The sequence below is a fragment of the Pinus tabuliformis genome, chromosome 4_1, assembly GCF_031772625.1.
Source record: "Pinus tabuliformis cultivar Carrire ecotype Pingquan chromosome 4_1, CPIR1, whole genome shotgun sequence".
In the NCBI taxonomy this organism is placed as follows: Eukaryota; Viridiplantae; Streptophyta; class Pinopsida; order Pinales; family Pinaceae; genus Pinus; species Pinus tabuliformis.
Window position 1 is genome coordinate 558,323,891 of NC_142303.1, and position 21,551 is coordinate 558,345,441.

Below are 21,551 nucleotides of genomic sequence, written 5' to 3' on the forward strand. Positions count from 1 at the left end.
GCAGCTACCTTCATGCTTTAACAAGTTCCAGGTGTCAGAAGGAGAAACTAGCTACATGGGCAGCTTGGAAATCATCATGACATGGACCCTGTCCTATTCATTTAGCCCAGGTCGACAAAGAAGATGGCATAAGACTACGGTCAATGGATAAGTCAAACACAGAGAGACTGAAGGTTACAGGACTCTATTTCGTGGTTAATTAACACGTTTCATAGTAATGGGAAGCGTTATCCAGAACAACTACCTGTAACTATGGACTCCAACAGCCACTTGTACAACCGAATCCAACAGCCACCATGTCTTGGATTTATGTCTCCAGCAACTGAGGAAGAAATTCCACAAATCTGTCTTCTATGTGTTTGGTTGTAGCATGTTTTTCTCCACAAACAATTATATGATTTTTCTTATAAATACCTGTGTAAAGGACCGAAGAAGTTAGTGGTAATAGTAATAGTTTTATTGTGAAATCGAAGTTCTAGACTCTGTAATTTCTGGGCATTTGTGTCCCTATTTTAATATGAGAAGACAACATGTTTTATGAAAATCTGAAGGAGATTTCTTGGAGCTGATTGAGCAAGTGTAGCCTACTCAGTTGCAGAGGGCCGTTGCACTGAATAAGGTTCCATTTTATTTATTTTTCTTCCATTTGTTAACTGTAAATTCATCATTTTCTTTCACAGCGTTTATAATCATTTTCTTACAAACAATGTTTATAATGAAATTTCCATCATTTTCTTATTAACAGTGTTCATAATTTAGAGTAGCCTCCATTTACTTGAACTCTTTTTAGTTTTTATCAATAGTTTAGAAGATAGAACTCAATGGTGCAATCTTGTTTCTTCAATTACAAACTTTCAAGACGAGAGTAGGATTGAAGAATGATAAGGATACACCGTTGGATAGTTTACTTCATTCACTGTTTTCACTAGTTTAAATTCTCAATTAAACTGATCAGTGTCAATTACTGTCTTTGCCATTTTATCTTTAGTTTACTAACTCATGGTGTTAATGAATGTTTATGGAAAACCCTTCAAGTTGATAATTCATCCTTAACTAAGTGGTTGAACATTTCATTTATGCAATGAGTTATTTCTGCATTTCTGTATTTGTTTTCTCTTAGATTAATGAAGTACAGAATTCCTCAAATGTTATCCCAAGAAGACTTTCTCCCAAAATTGAGAGGCAGAGTAACTAAGTATTTTAGTTAGTTTTATTTATGTGATTAGTTATACATCAGTTGCAAATTTCACTTTCAGTTTTTAATTCATGATTTGGAAATAATGGTAAAACAGGAATAGAAACTTTGTTTTCATTTCTTTCTTAGCTTTTCTTCCAAGTCTTTCTTAGCTCTGTTTTCATTTCTTTCTCAAGCTCTGTTTTCATTTTTAGATTTTGAGCAGTCTTTATGAAAGTTAGATTTAAGTTTTGATAATTCCATTGTAAATCATTAGGAATTAAAAGACCAAAAACCCCCCAAAACAATATAAAACACAAAACAACGAAGTAAGAAAGGGTTAGTTAGCACAAACAGTGCACTACACTTCATCAGTTTATGATACCTAGATTGATAATTTATGTAGAGCAATTTAGGACACTAAATTAACCAAACATTTTGGCACCGTTGGCAAGAAATTGTAACTAGGTAGCCTTATCTCTTACATTCAAAAAAAAAATTACATGCATAGAGAAAGACCTAGAAAAAGAAAAGACACACCTCCATCCCAAACTCATACTCCCAGCCATAGGACTCCTAGAATTCCAAGGGCAGAAATCCAATCAAAAGATATTCCTACTTCATCTACCAAAGTAGTCTTAGAAGAGAGGAATCCTGAGTCCCCAACAGCAGGAGTAGCCTTTTTCACCCCTACAGGAGATCAAATTCTAGTTGAAGAATTAGGAATACCTAGCGAGGAAGAAGAAGTAGAACCTTTCCCCCATAATCCATTGATAGAAGAACCAGAGGAAGAGAGAGAAACTTTGGAGGCTGAACCTTATACTGACTCTGAGGAAACTATAATGGCAGAAGAAGTGGAGGATAGAGAATTCACACTGTTCGGAGGAGGGGGTAGAGGGAGAGGTGTAGGAAATAATGGAGGAGGCAGAAGAAATAGGGAAATATATAATTCTTTTGGATTCCCTATAGTGTATGAAGAAAAAAATGCCACAATGAAAAATATCTTACCTTCTGTCCTCCCAAACTTCCGTGGGTTAAAAAGTGAGAATCATGAAACATTTTTATTTTAGTTTTAAGTCTTGTGCAAGACCTATGATTACCTATAAGACTCTCAAAAACTTAAGTTGTTCCCTTCAACATTGAAAGGAGCTGCTTCAAAGTGGTTCATGGGGTTAGTCACTCAATCCATTAGAACATGGAATGACATGAAAAGAGTGTTTATGGATAGGTATTTGGATTATTGCATGCCTACCAATCACAAAGATGAAGTGCTCAAAATGATGCAAAGAGAGGATGAGAACTTAGAGGATTTGACTGAGAGATTCAACTATAATTTGAAAAGAGCAAAGATGGACAATTTAGATGAAGAAACCTTGAAAGCTCTTATATTAAAAGTCATTAGAGATGAGTGGATAGATATCGTTAACATGATGGGGAAGGGAGATATCTCTCAACTCCCAGTAAATGATATAGGAGAGTTATGTGTTCATCTCTCAAGAGGGAAATCCAAAACTGGGAAGGGTCCAAGAGATCCTTCTCTTGTTAGAGTAAAAAAATCTGCAACTGGATCTGTAAGTAGGGCAGAAATTGGTAATATTCTTGATGAATTTAAAATTGACATTCTAGGGATTCTTAGTGAGCAAATAGACACCCTCAAATTACAAAACAAGTAGAGAAATAAGGCTGATGCTTTAGCCATTTTTTGTCCAAAATGCAGAAAAAAAACATGCTCTAAGAGAATGCCCTTTAGATGAAAAAATTGTAGAAACCTGTATGATCTGCTCAAAAAGCCATGAGACCAAGGGTTTTCCTTCAATTCCAGGTCTTAAGGTTGTCTTTCAAGAGGAAACAGTTCCAAATTCTGTAGAATCTCTTTGTTTTGTTGCTAGAAGACCTTGGTAGGGACCACAAAATCAGGGATTTGACAATCAAATGTATCTTCAGCCCCCACCAAGTTGGAATTCTTGGCAACAACCTTGGCCTCAACCTCAATCTCAATCTCAACCTTGGGCACAAGGAGTACAAAATCCTTATGGGAGATTTTCTCAATATTATCAATATCCTCCACCAATATCAGAATTATCCTCCCCTAAACATTCCACAACAAAATCAACAGCCACAACTTCAAAATTAGAACCCTCATCTTTCATTACCATTTCCACAACAAAATCAAAATCCTCAACTCTTACTGCCATTTTAGTAGAAACCAAATCAATTACCTGCCCAACCATTACCAAACCCTAATAATAAAAATCCTCAAAATGCTTACATGGTAGAAGGGCAGCAATTTCCAACTTATATGATCACTCCTCTAGATCTTAATGATGTTCAACTAAGATTTGGTAGGATATTAGAAAAGGAAAGACCTTCTGTAGTTATTGAGGAAAAAGATAGTTCCGAGGAAGATTCTATAAAGGTCAATAAAAGTTTTGAGGGAACATCTCTCCAAAACCAAAACATTGAAAAAGAAAAACAAAAAGAATCAGCAAACTCAACTTCTATCATTGAGCAACCAACATCTACTTCTACACCTCCTTTTCCGGAGAGATTAAAAATTGACAAAGGAGTAGAAAAGAAGATTATGTTGCCCAATTATGATTTTATATATGAATTAAGGAATGTTTGTATCAAAATCCCTTTGCTACAAGCCATTAAAGAAATTACAATTCCAGCCAAAATAATAAAGGAGTTGAGCATAAAGAAATGGGAAGAAAAACAAAAGAAACAAAAAGAATTCACCTGGTAGGAAAAATAGCAGACATAATGATGGGAAAAATTGCCATACAAAAATATGTAGATCCAGGAAGTCCAATTGTGAAAACACATATCAATGGAATTGAAATTCCAAATACATTGATTGACTTAGGGGCATCAATAAACATCATGAGCAAACAAACAATGGGGATGCTCAAACTTCCTAATCTTCTTTACACACCTACCTTACTGCAACTAGCAGATAGATCAATAATCAAACCAGATGGAGTGTTAGAAGATATTTCAATATCCCTAGATTCTTGGGAATATCCTATTGATTTTAAGATCTTAACCCCCAAGAACAATCTAGGAGGACATCCACTTATATTAGGAAGGCCATGGCTGGCCACAGTTGATGCTTTTATTAGCTGTAGATCTGGTGACATGTATATTTCTAATGGTAATTCAACAAAAAAAATTACTTTATATCCTCCAACAAAAGTAATCACAGAAATAGATGACAAAGAATGGATTGATGATGAAGATGATATTCAGCCTCTCTTTACTATTTCAGATATTAGTGAAGATAATCAAATTTTAAATACATTGGAAAATTTTGAATCATCTTCAGAATATGACCATGAGCAAGTTCAATAAAAATCTAATGTTGAATATTTTTCATCTAGGTAGATGTCTCTCTATTCTATGGAAGAGTTTGGTAGCTCTACAATTGAAATTCTTCCAGGTAGGATATTGAACATAAACAAAAAAATTGGAGAAGCTACAACAAAAAGAGCTAATCAAAACATTACAAAAACATTCTGCTGCATTTGCATGGGAATACACCGACATGAAAGGCATTGATCCTAAGACTTGTATCCATCACATCTACATTGAGGAAAATAGTAGACCTATCAGACAACCTCAGAGAAGGATGAATCCAAATCTTAGGGAGATTGTGAAATAAGAGCTCCAAAAATTACTGAATGTAAACTTCATTTACCCAATTTCAAATAGCCAATGGGTTTCTCCTTTGGTAATTGTGCCTAAAAAGAATGGTAAATGGAGGGTGTGCATTGATTATCGAGAACTGAATAAAGCAACCCTTAAAGATCATTTCCCTTTGCCTTTTATAGATCAAGTGTTAGATACATTAGCAGGCAAGAAGTATTTCTCATTCTTGGATGGTTTTAGTGGTTATAATCAAATTCAGGTAGCACCTGAAGATCAGGATAAAACCACATTCACTTGTCCATGGGGAACTTATGCCTACTGAGTACTTCCTTTTGGGTTATGTAATGCACCTGTAACATTCCAAAGAGCAGTACTAGGGATTTTTTCTGATCTAATACATGATTGTGTAGAGGTATATATGGATGATTTTACAGTCTATGGGAATACATTTGAAGAAGCTTTGGAAAATTTGGAAAAAGTTCTTAAAAGATGTAAAGAAACAAACCTTTCACTAAGCCATGAAAAATGTTTTATGATGTTTATAGAAGGTATTGTTTTAGGACATCACATTTCAGGAGATGGGATTAAAGTTGACAAATCTAAAGTTGAAGTCATCTCTAAATTATCAATTCCAAATTGCCAAAAGGATGTTAGAAGTTTTCTAGGATTTACAGGATACTATAGAAGGTTTATAGAAAATTTCACTAAAATAGCATCCCCACTCTTCAAATTGCTTACCAAATATTGTGAATTCAATTGGAATTCTGATTTCCAATTAGCATTTGAAACCTTAAAAACAAAAATTTCTGAAGCACCCATTTTAAGAGGTTGTTGGCCGGGTAAATCGATCTTACGGACAAGACCGATCTCCCTAGTATCAAAATATGGTCTAGCAACAAACAGACAAACAAACCTATCTTTCTCTAGACATGTGTGATTTATAAGTAAATACTACAAAGGTGTTAAGATCCTACCTTAGGTCCAGTGCTTGTTCATAGTAGTCATCCTCCAGTCGTTTGAAAGAGTTATCTTTAAAGACCTGCAATCACAAACAAGCAAACATTAAACAACACCTGCATAACAAATATTATAAATCATGCCTATTATGGTGATCAAGGAATCCATAAAATAAACCATGAATTAACAGCTTATTGAGAAAAACAAATATATTTGTATTAACTTTGAATAGTAGAAGAACTTTACAACCTTTTCAGCCTTGATGTTGAACAAGTTCTTCTTGGCGTCCGAAATAGGAATTTCCTTTACTTTGACAAGTCTTGCACTCTTCCAAATGAGATACATAGAGGTATGTAATCTCTCCTCATCAAAATTAAACTAAAGAAGACTAAGTTCCAACAACATTTTACCTCAAAAAATACTAAGCTTCTAACCTCTTGTTAACCAGCTCAATGCTTCTTTTTATAGTGCAGAGGAGGAGGTTATAGTTCCACCTATGAAGGGATAAAATCCTCCTTCAAAGGAATAAGCTCCTCACATCAAGGGGTTAGCTCCTTAAGGTATGGGTTACATGAACCTTAAAAGAGCAAACTTGCCACCTCAAGATTCCTTCCAGAAGCTTCTAGAAATAACTGAAAGTGAGTTTTTTCAGAATATACTTGCGCCTTTTTAACTTTTACAGGGGTCCGCACCTTTAACATAGAGATAGTGTAGTCAGGTGCACCGGAGACATGACCATTAGGTGCGGGACCGTAGGTAAGACAAAGAGAAAGTGCGGAACCAGAGTTTTAAAAACTTTTGAGAGCTTTTCTCTTATTTTCAAGACTTGATATGAGGAACTGATGTTTTAGACTTGCAAAGGAGGAAAGTATGAGTGGTAATGAACTCACACAGATAGCAGAATGTCAAGGTGACAATTTTTAGTGCAACAGATTGCCCCCTAAAGTGCAAAGTCTGTAATAGATGAAGATAGAGTCTGTCATGTATGAAGAGTGAAGTACTTTATCATTTCAAGGATCATCTTGTGGACACCCCAGTCGGAACCTGTAAAAACATTCAATGAAATATATATATATATATATATATATATATATATATATATATATATATATATATATATATCATCGCTGAGGTAGGCATTCCCATACTCAGATCAAAACTGACTAGAAAACTGACTAAACTGTTCTGATACAGGAATGATTTTGTAATACATCAAGAGTATAGACATGTGTAGACACAGTATGGACGTAGCCATCTGTTTATGAATAGTCCACTGTATAATGAATAACAAAATTCCTCGCAGCCTGGATGGTAGAAACTAGATCCAGGGTCTTGATTTCCACTTCCCGAACTAGTACGATTCTATCCATGTGAATGAATGTGTCAAAGTCGAACATGGTAGAAACCACTTGATTACCAGTCAATGATGTGGACTGTTAACAAGTGTGAGAGAAACCACCAGTAATGTCAATGGCTCTCAAAGTACTCAGTACAATCCATGAAATGTGAATAAATGAGCTGAAGTCGAACATGTCATAGAATCATTCGATCGAAGGTCAATGATGCAACCTATTGTCGAAGGCAAGAAACCTGCCATTAGGGCATGCATATTTCAAGGTACTGACGATTTCTAGATCAACTTCCTAGATAATGAGCTGAAGTCGATAGAAAGCGATCTGTCGTAGGCAAGCCCACAACACAAAATCATAGATCAAGTTTTGAAGAAATATATTGGCAAGGACTGACTTAGGGATGGTCAAAATGGATGACAGATATCTCACAGATGAATGGTTTGTTTGAACTGTTCTCTTGAACATATAACGACATTGCAGATGGCTTGGTGACAATTGACCCAAGGCTAATACCCAGAAACTGGCTAAAGACTTTCAATTTGGTTTGATTAATTGTTAGGCAAAGGATTTTCCCAACCCAGGTGAACAAAAAGTGTCGTGTTCAAGAGTGGTTAACGGCTCTTATTAGAAAACAAAGTGTAACAAACAGGTTCATTTTTCTTTCTTTTCGCCCACCATTTCTGGCAAGTACCTCTTTATTTTTGACAAGCTTTTAGAGGATAACGTTTGCTTGTTTATAAGCTCATCCTTTGGATGAGTCCAACTTAGTTTAAAATTCGAACCCTAAGAAGGAGTGGTTCGTTCCTATTTGAAATTGAACAGGTCCTTTACTGTTAAATTTTAACAAGTCCAGTATAGGAAAAACTCGGTGTCTTTCAATTTTAGGGAGTTAGAATAAAAACTTAAGAAAATTCCATGGGGGTACTTTTTCATAAATTTAGTCCCTCGAGCCTAAAAAAGGATAAAATAATGCAGGAGAGAACTCTATTGACCGTAATTAGTCAACATATACCTTTTTCGTAAATAGTCCATTTTAGTTCGTAAAAGGGGTAAATTTATACTGAAGGGGTGATTATTCATTTATTTTAACGAGTTCGAACAATCAAGTGCTCGGCAATCTTTTCAATTTTCGAGAGTCTGAAAAGGGCTTAAAGAGGACTCCAATGTTTTTCTTTTTCGTAAATTTTTGAAAGAGTCCAAAAAAGTGATAAAAGTATGCTCTTTGTTGAAAAATGATCAATTTTCTCGAAAAATCCAATATTCTGCACAAAAACTCAAAACATTACACATACCTGTTTAAGATAAATAAAAATGTTTTTTAAAAATTTACCTTTTTAAAGTGAAAAATAAATAAATTAAAAATTCATTTATTCGAAAAAAACTTATAAAAAGGGCTTTTCTAACTTCATTTTTACCATTTGAGTTCAGAGTGAGAAGTGAGAGCTTTTGGGTAAAAAAGTTCCTGTGAAGATTCTGGAAAATCCATCCGTCAGAATCGAAAACCGTCAGCTCCAGGTAATCCACATCCTCCTTAACTTGCATTTCATCTATTTACATTTTATTTTTAGGCTTTAAATTTGATTTTTAAAGGAAAAATAGGTTTAAAAAAATTGCTCGTAGGGGTCCGCAAGTGAAACACGTGGACCCTGCAGACCCCGACTTTTTTCTATAAATAAAAAAGTCATGGGTCCGCACCTATTGCTCACAACCTGTGCAGACCTACGCACTGTTTGTAAGCAGCGGGTGTGGACCCCGCGTAATGAATTTTGAAACTTAAATTTCCCCATTTTTGCCCAAAATTTTTCGAACAAGCTTGTTCTAATATGTTTTTTTATGCATTGTAGGATATTCAAAATGCTTATTTGGTGAGAACTCGAGCACAAGGATGTAGATCATGCCACAATAAATCATATGCACACATTGCAGGCATTGAGAGCATGCGGACTGTATAAGTTCTGGGCCATATAGGGCATGAGGGCCCAAGTAGACCTCTTGACATGGCTAGTAGACAGATGGAACACACAGAACCAGTGCTTCGTGATTGGTGGCCACTGGCTCGAAATCGAGCTGGAGGACATATACTTTTTGACTAGTTTGTCCAAGAGGGGTGAACAATTATCTCTTTTTAGGACTAAGCTACGTGGCCAGTCTGTCGCTAGTCTCCAATTGGAGTTTTACGATGATCAAGTAGACCCCAAGGATAAATGGATTGATATTAAAACCATCAACCATCTTGAGCTTAAAGTTATTGCATTTAATGTTACCAGACTATGCAGGAGTGCAGCATTGCATGTGGCTACTAGATCCCAGATGCAGATGGCTGTAGACTGTTTTTGAGGCACCATATACAGCTGGTGCGAGGTTGTGTTGGCAAATGTAAAAGGCCAACTAACCAAAGCAAAGAATGGAAAGCTGAAAAAATTTGGATATGGATTTATCGTAGTCACCTTTGGTCTAGAGAGGATCCCCATGTTAGCCCTGCAACATATTCCTGTTGATGCTAGTCTTCCTCGAGAGCCTAGAATGGTTCGTTGGGTTGCTTTGATGGCCCGTCACACTGAGGGCATATAGATTGTTCGATTTGTGCTTGCATATTTTCACTGGTTAAACAACCAAATTTTTGTGATTCAGGACTTTCCATACGCCAGGATGGATTACCACGGCGATCGAGACATGATTCTTCCACCACGAGAGCAATGGGATGATTCAGGTAAAAACCATTTTCAACACTTTCTAAGTTTTAATTTTTTTTTTATTTTAAATCGTCCAAAACTAAAAATCAAAAGTTTAAACTGGGTCCATGACGACCAGCCGCTCTCCAGCCTTACGAGAGGAGATGCCTAGCTGCAGCAGCACCAGCCCCAGAGGGCCAATCAGCAGAGATCCTGATTGACTTGGAGCATCATCTAGAGTGCTTGACACTAGATATTCCAGAGACTGATATAGATGATATTCCACGTAGGTTACAGAGATATGTGATTGGGGTCCTAGGACCTTTTAGGAGGTTCCTATCTAGGGTGGCCCGAGCAGTAGTTTCTTATCGTGATCATCATCAGGGATAGGATGATCGATTATGTAAACTCACGACAATTTTTGTCTTTTTGTATTATAATTTTTTCCGATCATAAGGTGTTTTCAACCTATGATCGGAGACGATGTATATTTTGAAACACACTTCTATGCTATGATATATCATTCTTACCAGCTATCTCGTGTAACATGTTATCGGATGTTATTAAATTTACTGTTTTGATTATTGAAAATGCCTATTTATCATACTAGAAGCAACTGCATCTGCTAATGTATTTAAATGTCTTGGAATATGTTGATATTCAATGTAATCAAATTCACGTTCCAAGAGACGAACTCTCAAAAATAACCTTAATCACACTGGATTTCTAATGGCATAAACCCTGTTAAGTTTTAATACAACGAGTTCACAATCCAACCTAACAATCAAACTCCGAATCCCAAATGAGATGGATTCAGATAATAACTCAATCACTGCACTATACTCTGCAATGTTATTCGTTGTTTGACCGAGGCTTACCCCATGCATAGAAACTAACTCATCAGTGGGTGAATAGATAACCCAAGCTATGGAAGAAATGTTCCATGTACTACGACAAGCACCATCAGCAAAACCAATGTATGTTTGAAGAGACTTCGACATCTGCAATATCAAGAGTAAAATCAAGATAAGAAAGAATAGTGATAAGAGCACTCTCTAAACTAGGCACACTTTTCTAATCTAAAACACACTAGTTGTAAAGAAACTAATCGAACAAAAAATCCCCACATAGAATTTAAGCATAATATCTCTTCAGATAAAGTCCATTTCTGGGTTTACCCAAAGAGACACCATCAAAATCTATCAATTCATAAGCCCCTTTTGTCAGCTTTCGCTTAACAATGTAAGGACCATGCCACATAGGTACAAATTTTCAGGCCCCTAGCCTATCATTCGCTTGATCATATAGTAAAATTAGGTCTCCTGAAAAATTACAAGGTGTAACACTTCTTTCGTACTGAGCTTTCATTCATTTCGCATGAGTCTCATTTGCTATTGCAGCAGTGCGTCGATTCTCATCTAGCTGAGCTAAGTACAAAAAACGTTTCTCTTCTTCAGAAGTAGCTGGGAGTAATTCTATGGCTAATTGTAATGACGGAATTTCACATTCAATAGGTAACACTGCTTCCAAACCATAGACCAGTTGAAAAGGAGTGAAACCAGTCGATGTTTTCACTGAGGTCCGATATGCCCAAAGTGCTGAAAATAGCATGGTATGCCAATTTGACTTATGAATACCAATGATTCGTTTGATCATAGTGACTAAAACTTTATTGATAGCTTCAACCAGACTGTTAGCCTGCAGGTAATACGGAGTAGAACTATCGTGGCATAGGCCAAGTTGATCTGTTAGTTCAGTCATCATGATATTTTGAAAGTGACTTCCATGCTCAGTAATAATAGCTTGAGGAACATCGAATCTAGCAATTATATGATTGGATACAATAGTTGTAGTAGTCTTGCCATCTACCGAAAATGTAGGCATTGTCTCGGCCCACTTAGTAAAATAATCTATTGCTAGGATAATATACGCATGACCCCTGGCCGAGTGAGGGTTACATGTAATAAAATCAATACCCCACTTTTCGAAAGGACCGAAAGAAATTATAGGGTGAAGAGGAGCAGGTGGAGTACGCATTTTACGATCAAAGATTTGACAATTGTGGCATTTCTGGATTGCATAGATACAATCTTTGAATAAGGATGGCCAGAAATAACTAGCGCGCAATATCTTTTGGGTTGTGGCATGCCTAGACATATGACCGCCACATTCTCTAGAATGACAGTCATTCATAACCTTTTCAGCTTCTTCATGAGTTAGACAACGTTGGAAAACAAAATCCGCTCCACAACGATAAAGGGTATCACCAATAATTTTGTATTATTGGGATTGGAAATGTATTTTCCATCGCTGAGATCATGAGATTTCAGGTCGAAAAGATTGGGTTTGGAGATAAACAATAATATCTCCATACCAAGGATCAAGAGTACTGATAAGAAACAAGGATTCATCCGCAATGGGCTGCTCCACCACAGTTTCAGTATTAGTACGCGGGAAATCACACATCAGTTCGGCAAAAACCAAAGATTTCTTTGCCTTGGATTTTTCAAATTCCAAGTCAAATTCCTGCAGGATAACTATCCATTTGGAATACTTGCCCCCTAGCAATTGTTTAGTCAAGATATACATCATAGGGTTACAGTAAAAAATTACCGTGGTTTTGCATAATAAGATGTAGTGACGAAATCTTTGGACAACTTGGACAGCTGCCAAGGCCAATTTCTCCACATGCGAATATTTAAGCTCAGTTGGATGCAGATTTTGACTAAGATAGTAAATCACATGTTCATTGTTGAATTCATCTTCCTGAACTAAAACCATGCCAATGGTGGAATGAGAAGCGGCGAGATACAAAAATTAATCCTGGTTGTAATTGGGAGGATGCAGTAATGGCGCATGGGTTAATGCGTGTTTAAGTGCATCAAAAGATTTATCAGCGATCTCATCCCAAAAGAATGGAATATTCTATTTTAACAACCTGGTAAAACCTTTTGTTATCTTGGCGTAGTTAGGAATGAAACGATGTAAAAAGTTTGCTTTCCCTTGCAAACTTTGGAGTTGGCAAAGAGTCGAAGGAGGAGGTAGATTGATGATAGCTTCAACCTTCGAGGGGTTGACATGAATGCCAGCCTTTGAAACTACAAATCCTAGTAAGCGACCCATTTCTACACAGAATACACATTTGTGTGGATTTAGCCAAATTCGATAATGCCTACATCTCATAAAGATAGCTCGTAAATGAGTGAGATGATCAGCTCTACGCGATGAATGGGCAGGTAAATCATCGAGATAAGGCTACACAATGTGCTTGATGTCATGAAATGCGTAAGACATAGCCCTTTGAAAAGTTTCTCCAGCGTTCTTTAATCCAAAGGGTAATTTGCAATAAGCAAATGTCCCCCATGGACAAATGAAAGTTGTTTTAGGTTGATTAGCAGGGAGTATGTTGATTTGATTGTAACCGGAAAAACCATCCATAAAGGAGAACATTTCACTGCCGGCACAATCATCAATAATTTGATTGATATAGGGAGTTGGATAATTGTCTTTAGGACAAGCTCAATTAATATCCCTATAGTCGATACATATTCTTATCGTTCCTTGTTTTTTGTTGACAGGAACAATATTTGATACCCAATTGGTTAAAGGAATTGGATAAATGAAACCTACGCAAAGTAATTTCTCAACTTCGACTTTGATAACAGCGGCTTTTCTCGGATGTGTCTGACATAAACGTTGCCGGACAGGTTTAGCATCCGGGTAAGTTTTAATTTCATGGAAAACAATTGATGGATCGATTCCTGACATTTCTTCATATGACAAGGCAAACACGTCACGGAATTCTTGAAATAGGGCTTTATAAGTTTGGATTTCATCGTCCGTATAGGAAGCACCTATATGAATGTTTTCAATAATTCCTAGCTTAACTGAAATGTCAATAGGAACTGTTCGAGAGATATTTTCCAAATTTAACTCAGAATCAGAATGTTGCAATGGATTCTGTGGTTCTTTGACATAGTCAGTAGTAAAAATAGAAGAAAAATCATTTTCAAAATGATCAAGCTCAGGTAAAAACGAAGATCGGTGATGAAGATCTTCCCATGGTAAATCATCAACAGACAAAAGTTCACGAATCTACTCATCAATATGAATAGGATCAGAAAGTGTTGTTGTAGCTGAGGTTGATATCGAAAGTGATTCCCCATGGACCACATTCATTGGATCAGTTTCGGTTGAACAAGAATCAAAAAATGACTGTACAGCCTGATATGCAATTTCAAAGGGACTCAAAGGCATCGCGCCATCAAATGAATCCACCTCAGAATCGGAAGGTATGATCCAAGGATCATCAAAAGTAACAGTATTCAATGAAATCATATGAATATTGCAATAGAAGGCGATACATTAGGAGGAGGGAAGGAAAAAGTTCCCAGTAAACCAGAATCTTTAATCAAACCTATGCCAACATCCTTGTAAGGGATAGTCATTTTACCAATGTGTTGAATACTATCTGTAGAGGCTGGGTCGGATGAGAAATAAGTTAGCTGGTCTATGTAATGATATTTTCATTATGAGGAAACTTAATAAGCCGAAAGACCGATGAAACAATAGCAGTCATAGCATAAGACCAACTGCGACCTAAGAGAAGGTTGTAATCTAGAGGGGCATCAACCACTTCCACATCTAGATTTACGGTTTTGCCTTCGACCCCTATAGGTAAATCCTGCAAAATACCAAAAGGATGGAACCCTCGGCCATCAAAAGCCTTTAGAATTTTCAGACACTGATTGAGTGTGGGAGAACCAAGCGATTTCCAACAATGGATCGACATAATACACGTAGAAGCCCCTTCATCAATCACAGTCTGAAAGCAAGGTCTGTTTTTGACTAAATCTAAGATTATTAGGTTCAAATCCTGAATATCAATAGCTCCTATAGCAGACAATAGTAATTTATTTTGTGCTGGGCATGATTGCAGCACTTCCAAAGCTGACATTGCTGAAGCGGAAATAGCTAAGTCTTCAACAATGTTGTAATTCTAAGCAGCTCTCGCATGTGGATTGAAAGCTTATTTACGAAGTACACCTTTAGCAGGCGGTTTGATTACTAAGTCAGAGTTGGGTTTCTCGATCTGTAGTGGATCAGAACCAGGAGGTGGTGTAGTTAATGTGTTTGAATTAGAATATTCTACTTCTTTACCACCAACAGAATTTTTACTACCATAATCTTGTGATCGCATCACAATCCTGACATGAGACATCATCATAACGGGTTCTTCTGAGGCATTCGAGGAAGAACCAATCATCTTACTATCTTGAGTAGGAAAAGGATCCTTCAAGACAACAGGCGTTTGAGAACCTTTAACGAATTTCGAAACCTTTGCTCGATGTGGGCATTCTTTGGTAAAATGATCCTCGTTGCAAATGAAACAAGGATAGCGAGGTTTCCATTTTTCGTCAATAGATTCATTTTTATCCGTTTTATCTTTTGAATTTTGTTTGTTTTTCTTCTTCCCCTTCTTTTTATTACCAGATTTTGATTTGGTTGTAGATGATTCTATGACATGGATGTTGACAGAAAATTCAGCGAAAGAATCCCCTTTCTGGGAATCAGGTAAAGTTATTATAGAAGAAGAATTCTTTGAAGATTTCTTCTTACTTTTAGTACTAATTGAACCAATCATATCATTAGTGGCAGGAGACCCTGAAGGAGCTGCAGTTATTTGACCGTGTTTTGGAAGATCAGGGATTTTTTCATGTAAAGTACCTAACTGCATGTAGACGAGGTCAAGGTACTGAGCCTAAGCAATGACTTTCTCTTCACTGACAACTCCTCCCTTAGATACATCTTTAGTGATTTTGGGAAACAATGATTTAATGAACCATTCCGCTAAAATTTGATCCGGAATGAAAACTTTCACTAAATGCCTTCCACGTCGCCATTCATGAATATGATCAGAAATGTATGTGGACGTGGATTGTTTCAGTGAATTTAACAGTTTCGTGCCATTGTCGTATCTGACAGGTAACTGAAAATGAGTTGAGAAAGCAGTGGCTAACTGATTAAAATTATTAAAAGAGCCTCATGGTAACTCAATGTACCATTTGGCGACAAGACCAATAAGAGTTCGTTGAAAAAGACGCAATCGAATTGAATCATCAATGATTGAATTAGATGCACACCAGAGGTGATAAGTCATAACGTGATTTGATGGATCCTCTCCTGACTTACCCTCGAATTTCAGGATATCACTGGGCAACTTACTAGGCATTGGCAACCAATACGGAAGATAGTAAATCAGATCGTTCGTAAGGCGCAACAAATCAGGTAAATCCAAAGTTGCAATAAATGGTAACTGACAGTTAGGGTCGCGAAAACCTTGAGTAATGAGACCAGTTCCAGGAGGAGGATATCCAGGATAACCTGGAATCGGATTTGCATTAGGAATGTTATAACCTCCTGGGAAACCAGGATTAACCGGACCAAACTAGGGTTGTTGAGGCTGTTGATAAGTATAGCGAGGGTATGGTTGATAAATAATGAATCCATACAGGTGAGGATAGTTTTAGGTAGAGGAGGAATGACCTGTTGTAGAGTTATATGAACCCAACGTTTTGGACTACCATGTGAGTCCATCATTAGGGGAGAATGCGTCAATAGATATTCTTAAAATCATAATGATGTATCCAAGAGCTAAAATTAGGGTATATATATAAGTTATTAAACAAAAGAAATAAGAAAATAGGTCGGCTCTTATCTTTTTATTTAATTAATTAATTAAATTATTTATTATTATTATTATTATTATATAATTATTATTATTTTTTATTAATTAATTAATTTATTCAAGGGGATAACTTAATCGAATAATTTTATTATCTATAGAATTAATTATTATGTTTATTAATTCTATTTTAAATAATTGGTTCAATTGATTCATTAATTTGTTTAAATAATAAATTAATTTGTTTTATTAATCAAATTAATTAATTTAATTATGTATTTATTATTAATATGTTTATTCATTTATTTACATTATTAATTTATTAATTTGATTAATTAATTCATTAATTAATAAGCTTACAGGAATATATTAATTACTTATTTTTCTATTTCTTGAATTAATAATTAGGTTTAATAAATTCATGAAAAATTAATTTTTATTTTTTGTTTTATTTTATTTTTTATTTTATTTTTTTATTGATTAATTACTATGTTTTTACTAATTAATTAATTTTTGATAGTTAATTAAACGAATAAATTAGTTAACAAATTTATTTTATATATATATATATATATATATATATATATATATATATATATATAGATAGATAGATAGATATATTTAATAAGTTTATTAATTTAATTTAATGTACTTATTTCTTTGTTTAATTATTTATTTATTTGATTAATTTGTTTTAATTGCTTTATTTATTTATTTATTTATTTTTTAATGAAGAATTGAGTAATTACACCTATATGCATTCTATTAGTTTTTTTTTTTTTTTTTTTAAGATATCAATGATTATGTGTGAAGAAATCTATTACTAAATTATGTTTATGATTGTTAATTAAATGTATTGTTTAAGGAGGATATTACATAATTGATGATTTTATTATTTGTTTATTTTTACCTTTTTAAAGTTTTTTAAGTGAATATAGTTAATTATTGGCTTTTAAGGTTTCAATTAACGGTTTCCAGGTGTTGCTTAGTTTTAATCCATCATCCCGGTTTAGGTTATTCTTCCTTTTTTCTATTTCAATGGCTTTTGATTTTCCTTTTGAGATAGTGGTCTTCTTTTCTAACCAGTTTGACGTCTTCTATGCAGATGTAATGAGAGGAAGAGTGAACGTGTTCAGCTAAGGCTGATTTAGAGGTCCTTTCTCTTCTTAGGTCAGCAGTGTGTTCTTTAATTCTAATATTAAGAGACCTACCCGTTTCGCCTATGTATTCTTTACCGCATGAGCAAGGAATCACATAAACACCTTTTTGATGTTTAGGGTTTATGGGATCCTTGACAGAGTCGAATAATTGTCTGATAGTAAATTAGCAGGGGTGAATGCTACATTAATGTTATGTTTATTAATAATTTTAAAGATTTTATCAGTGGTGCCTTTTATGTATGGAAGGGAGACTTGAGGAGTGGATAAATTTTGATTTTTAATATCTTTGTTAATCTTGTTTAGGGATAGGTGCATAGCTTTCTTGATGGTATTTCTATTGTAGCCATTTAGTTCAAACACCTTGTGAAGATGGTTAAGCTCATCATTTAGATGGTCTGCATCAGATATTCTGGCCGCCCTAGTAGTTAAGGTCCTAATGATGCCAATCTTCTGTTTAGGGTGGTAATGGGAATTTGCATGAAGATATCTTTCTGTATGGGTTTTCTTTCTGTAGACTTGGAAACCAAGAGACCCATCTCTTTTAGTTAGAAGGATATCGAGAAATGGAAGTTGGTTGTTGTTTTCAATTTCAATAGTGAATTGTATATGGTCAGAGAGGCTATTTAAGTGATTGAGGAATAGGTCAAGTTTTTCTTTTCCATGACTCCACTTGGCAAATATGTCGTCAAAAAACCTTTGCCATTCTTCAGGGGTGTAAGGAAATGACCTAAGAACTTTCTGTTCAAAGTGCTCCATAAAGATGTTGGCAATTATGGGGGATAGAGGAGAGCCCATAGCGACACCATGAGTTTGTTCATAAATTTTACCTTTGAACTGATAAACTGGGTTTTGTACAATGGGACCGAATTGATACTGTCCCTAGTACGGTTGATAGATAAATTGTGGTTGACTTGTGGCAATTGTACTTGTACCATCTTGTCCTGCAGGCATCTGGACCGAAGTCTAAACTGTAGGTCCTGACTGTGGCACAGAGACTTGAGGAATTTGCATTGATGTAGGGATAGTAGAAACCGGAGCTATAGATACTCCAGAAATAGGTGTTGTAGGTTGAACAGAAATTGCACTAGTTGCAGCAGTTTGAGGCAGAGTCTGAGGTGTGCTAGGCCCAGGCTGTTGAACTAAACCAGCTGCAGGGATTTGAACAGTAGGTTGGACAAGTTGCTGGGTTGGACCGGAAACCAAAGTCTGTCCAGGTTAATTAGGTAACTGCACATTAGGTTGCATAGTCTGTTGAGTTTGAGACAGATTCCACACCATGTTCATTCCGGGGTATGGACCCATAAGTGGTTGTGCATACGGAGGACTATAACCTGGTTGAACATAGGGATGATAATTAAGTGGTACATTTCCAACTCCTTGTAAAAATGATTGACCAAAAGGCGGTTGGAAACCTTGAGTTGGGTACTGACCTTGAGGTTGATAACCCTGACGCACGTACTGAATCTGGGGTTGATAAGCATCCAGAGGAATGTACTGAGTCTGGGGTTGACCTTGTGGTATGTACTGTCCTGAAGGTTGAAAACCTTGAGGTAGTCCTCCAGGTGGTAATTGACTACCTTGAGGTTGCCCCCCAGGTAGTAACTAACTACCTTGAGGTTGCCCCCCAGGTGGTAATTGACTACCTTGGGGTTGCCCCCCAGGTGGTAACTAACTTCCTTGAGGTTGAGGATTTGGAATACTACCAGACATCATATGGATTTGCCTTGCGTTCAATGTTTGAGTTCCATTACTACCAAATGATAACCCTTGTTCAGTCGGTTGAGGAGTTGCTCCTGAAAAAGTACGAGAGAGTGACCAATACCCCGAAGGAACAGAAGGACCACCGTATAAAAATGTTTCCGGTGATTGGGAAAACATAGATGACCCTCTTAACATGATCGATGAAGGATAATAACCTCTTGGTGTAGGATGAAAAGGAATTCGAGGTGGTGAAAAAATAAGACCCGTGTTTTCTAAAAAATTTGTCAATGATAAACACCAAGCATCACTCCTAAAAGGACTGTAGAATATTGATTCACACTCCCTAAGATTTAAAGTCTGTCAGTTTTCAGGAAGAGTTATGTCTTTGTCTAGACTGACAAGTTCTTCAATAGAAATGAGGCCAGAAGGAAGATTTTGAGTAATGATATTTCTTACCCTAGGTGAACAAGGATCACTAGAAGTTGGAGTAACAAATCCTGAAGATGGTTCCAAAACAATAGGTTTAGTGTCAGGCTCAGAAATTTCAGGTTCTTCAGCGAATTCACTAGAAGGAGAAATACTGCCAATAGCTTCGAAAAATGAAATTGGCTCTTGAATATACTCTGTTGTTTGTATTTGATAATCAGGATGAACAATTAGAGATGACTCTCTGGCTTTTGGTGATCCAACTCTACTGTCACTAGGTGATACGAGAGCTCGCAGCCCTTCAAGTTGGCTCGGTGTATACTCAAGAGGTTTCGCCTGAAGTCTATGAGATTGTCTCGGTAATTTGGCCATGATTAAATATTAATTAATCACACGCAAACAAAGAAAATTTCAATAAAAACATCTAAAGTCTCTAAAGAAACAAACAACTGAATCACACACCTAAAAAAAATCTAAGAGTTCAAACCACGCACAAACAGTAACTTCCCGTACTAAAAGAACTAGTTGGTGATGAAATCCAACTTAGTAGAAGTTTAATACATAAAGGGTGGTTGGAACAGTTACCCGACAACCTGCTTAATGAAACAGATTGGCACAAGTTTCTTCCCAAAACCATTTCAAGTGAAGAGAACCCCCCAAAGAGTCCAAGTGAGTTTAGTCGACATCTGCTCCAGGTACAATGAGATCTTTCCTTCACCGTCACCTTAGGAAATAATCTTAAGTTTATGGACCCTAAGGTTACCAACAACAAAAAATACAACTGGGGCAACAGTCTATGATCCGATTCTACGCACAAGGGCAGAGTAACAAAGCTCAATCCCCTTAAAGGCTCCTTAACATGGTCAATCCGAGGTTTACCAACAAGTGACCCCGGGCTCCTTGAAAATGGTTAATCCGAGGTTTACCATTTATAATACGCGCAGATCTTCTATCTTTCCCAATGAAACAGAATTGATTGTCTCAAAGGTTCGGACATGATCTCGTGATTGACTCCTTTAAGAGAAGCTTCCCAGAATGTATCTACTTGTTTGTTTAACTATCTTGGAGAGTTAATTACTTCCTACTCCAAGATACTAGCCTAAGCTATATTGGTGATAAGAGCCCTAGAAATATAAAAGATTACTAGATCAATTTTAATTAAGAGTTGCTTTTATCGGTTGTTCTTTAAGTCAATAGGTATGGAAATGAAACTTTGATGGTGTGAAGACTCGAATCCAAACACACTAAATAAAATGCACCTAAAATGATAAGCAATTCGTTTTTCTTTCAATGAAATTCTAGCTAAAAGAAAGAGTTCGAGAATGCAATTCTTTAAGAAACAATTCTTTCTTTCGGAATTTCCTTTACTTTGACAAGTCTTGCACTCTTCCAAATGAGATACATAGAGGTATGTAATCTCTCCTCATAAAAACTCAACTAAAGAAGACTAAGTTCCAACAACATTTTACCTCAAAAAATACTAAGCTTCTAACCCCCTATTAACCAGCTCAATGCTTCTTTTTATAGTGCAGAGGAGGAGGTTACAGTTCCACCTATGAAGGGATAGAATCCTCCTTCAAAGGAATAAGCTCCTCACATCAAGGGGTTAGCTCCTTAAGGTATGGGTTACATGAACCTTAAAAGAGCGAACTTGCCACCTCAAGATTCCTTCCAGAAGCTTCTAGAAATAACTGAAAGTGAGTTTTTTCAGAATATACTTGCGCCTTTTTAACTTTTACAGGGGTCCGCACCTTTAACACAGAGATAGTGCGGTCA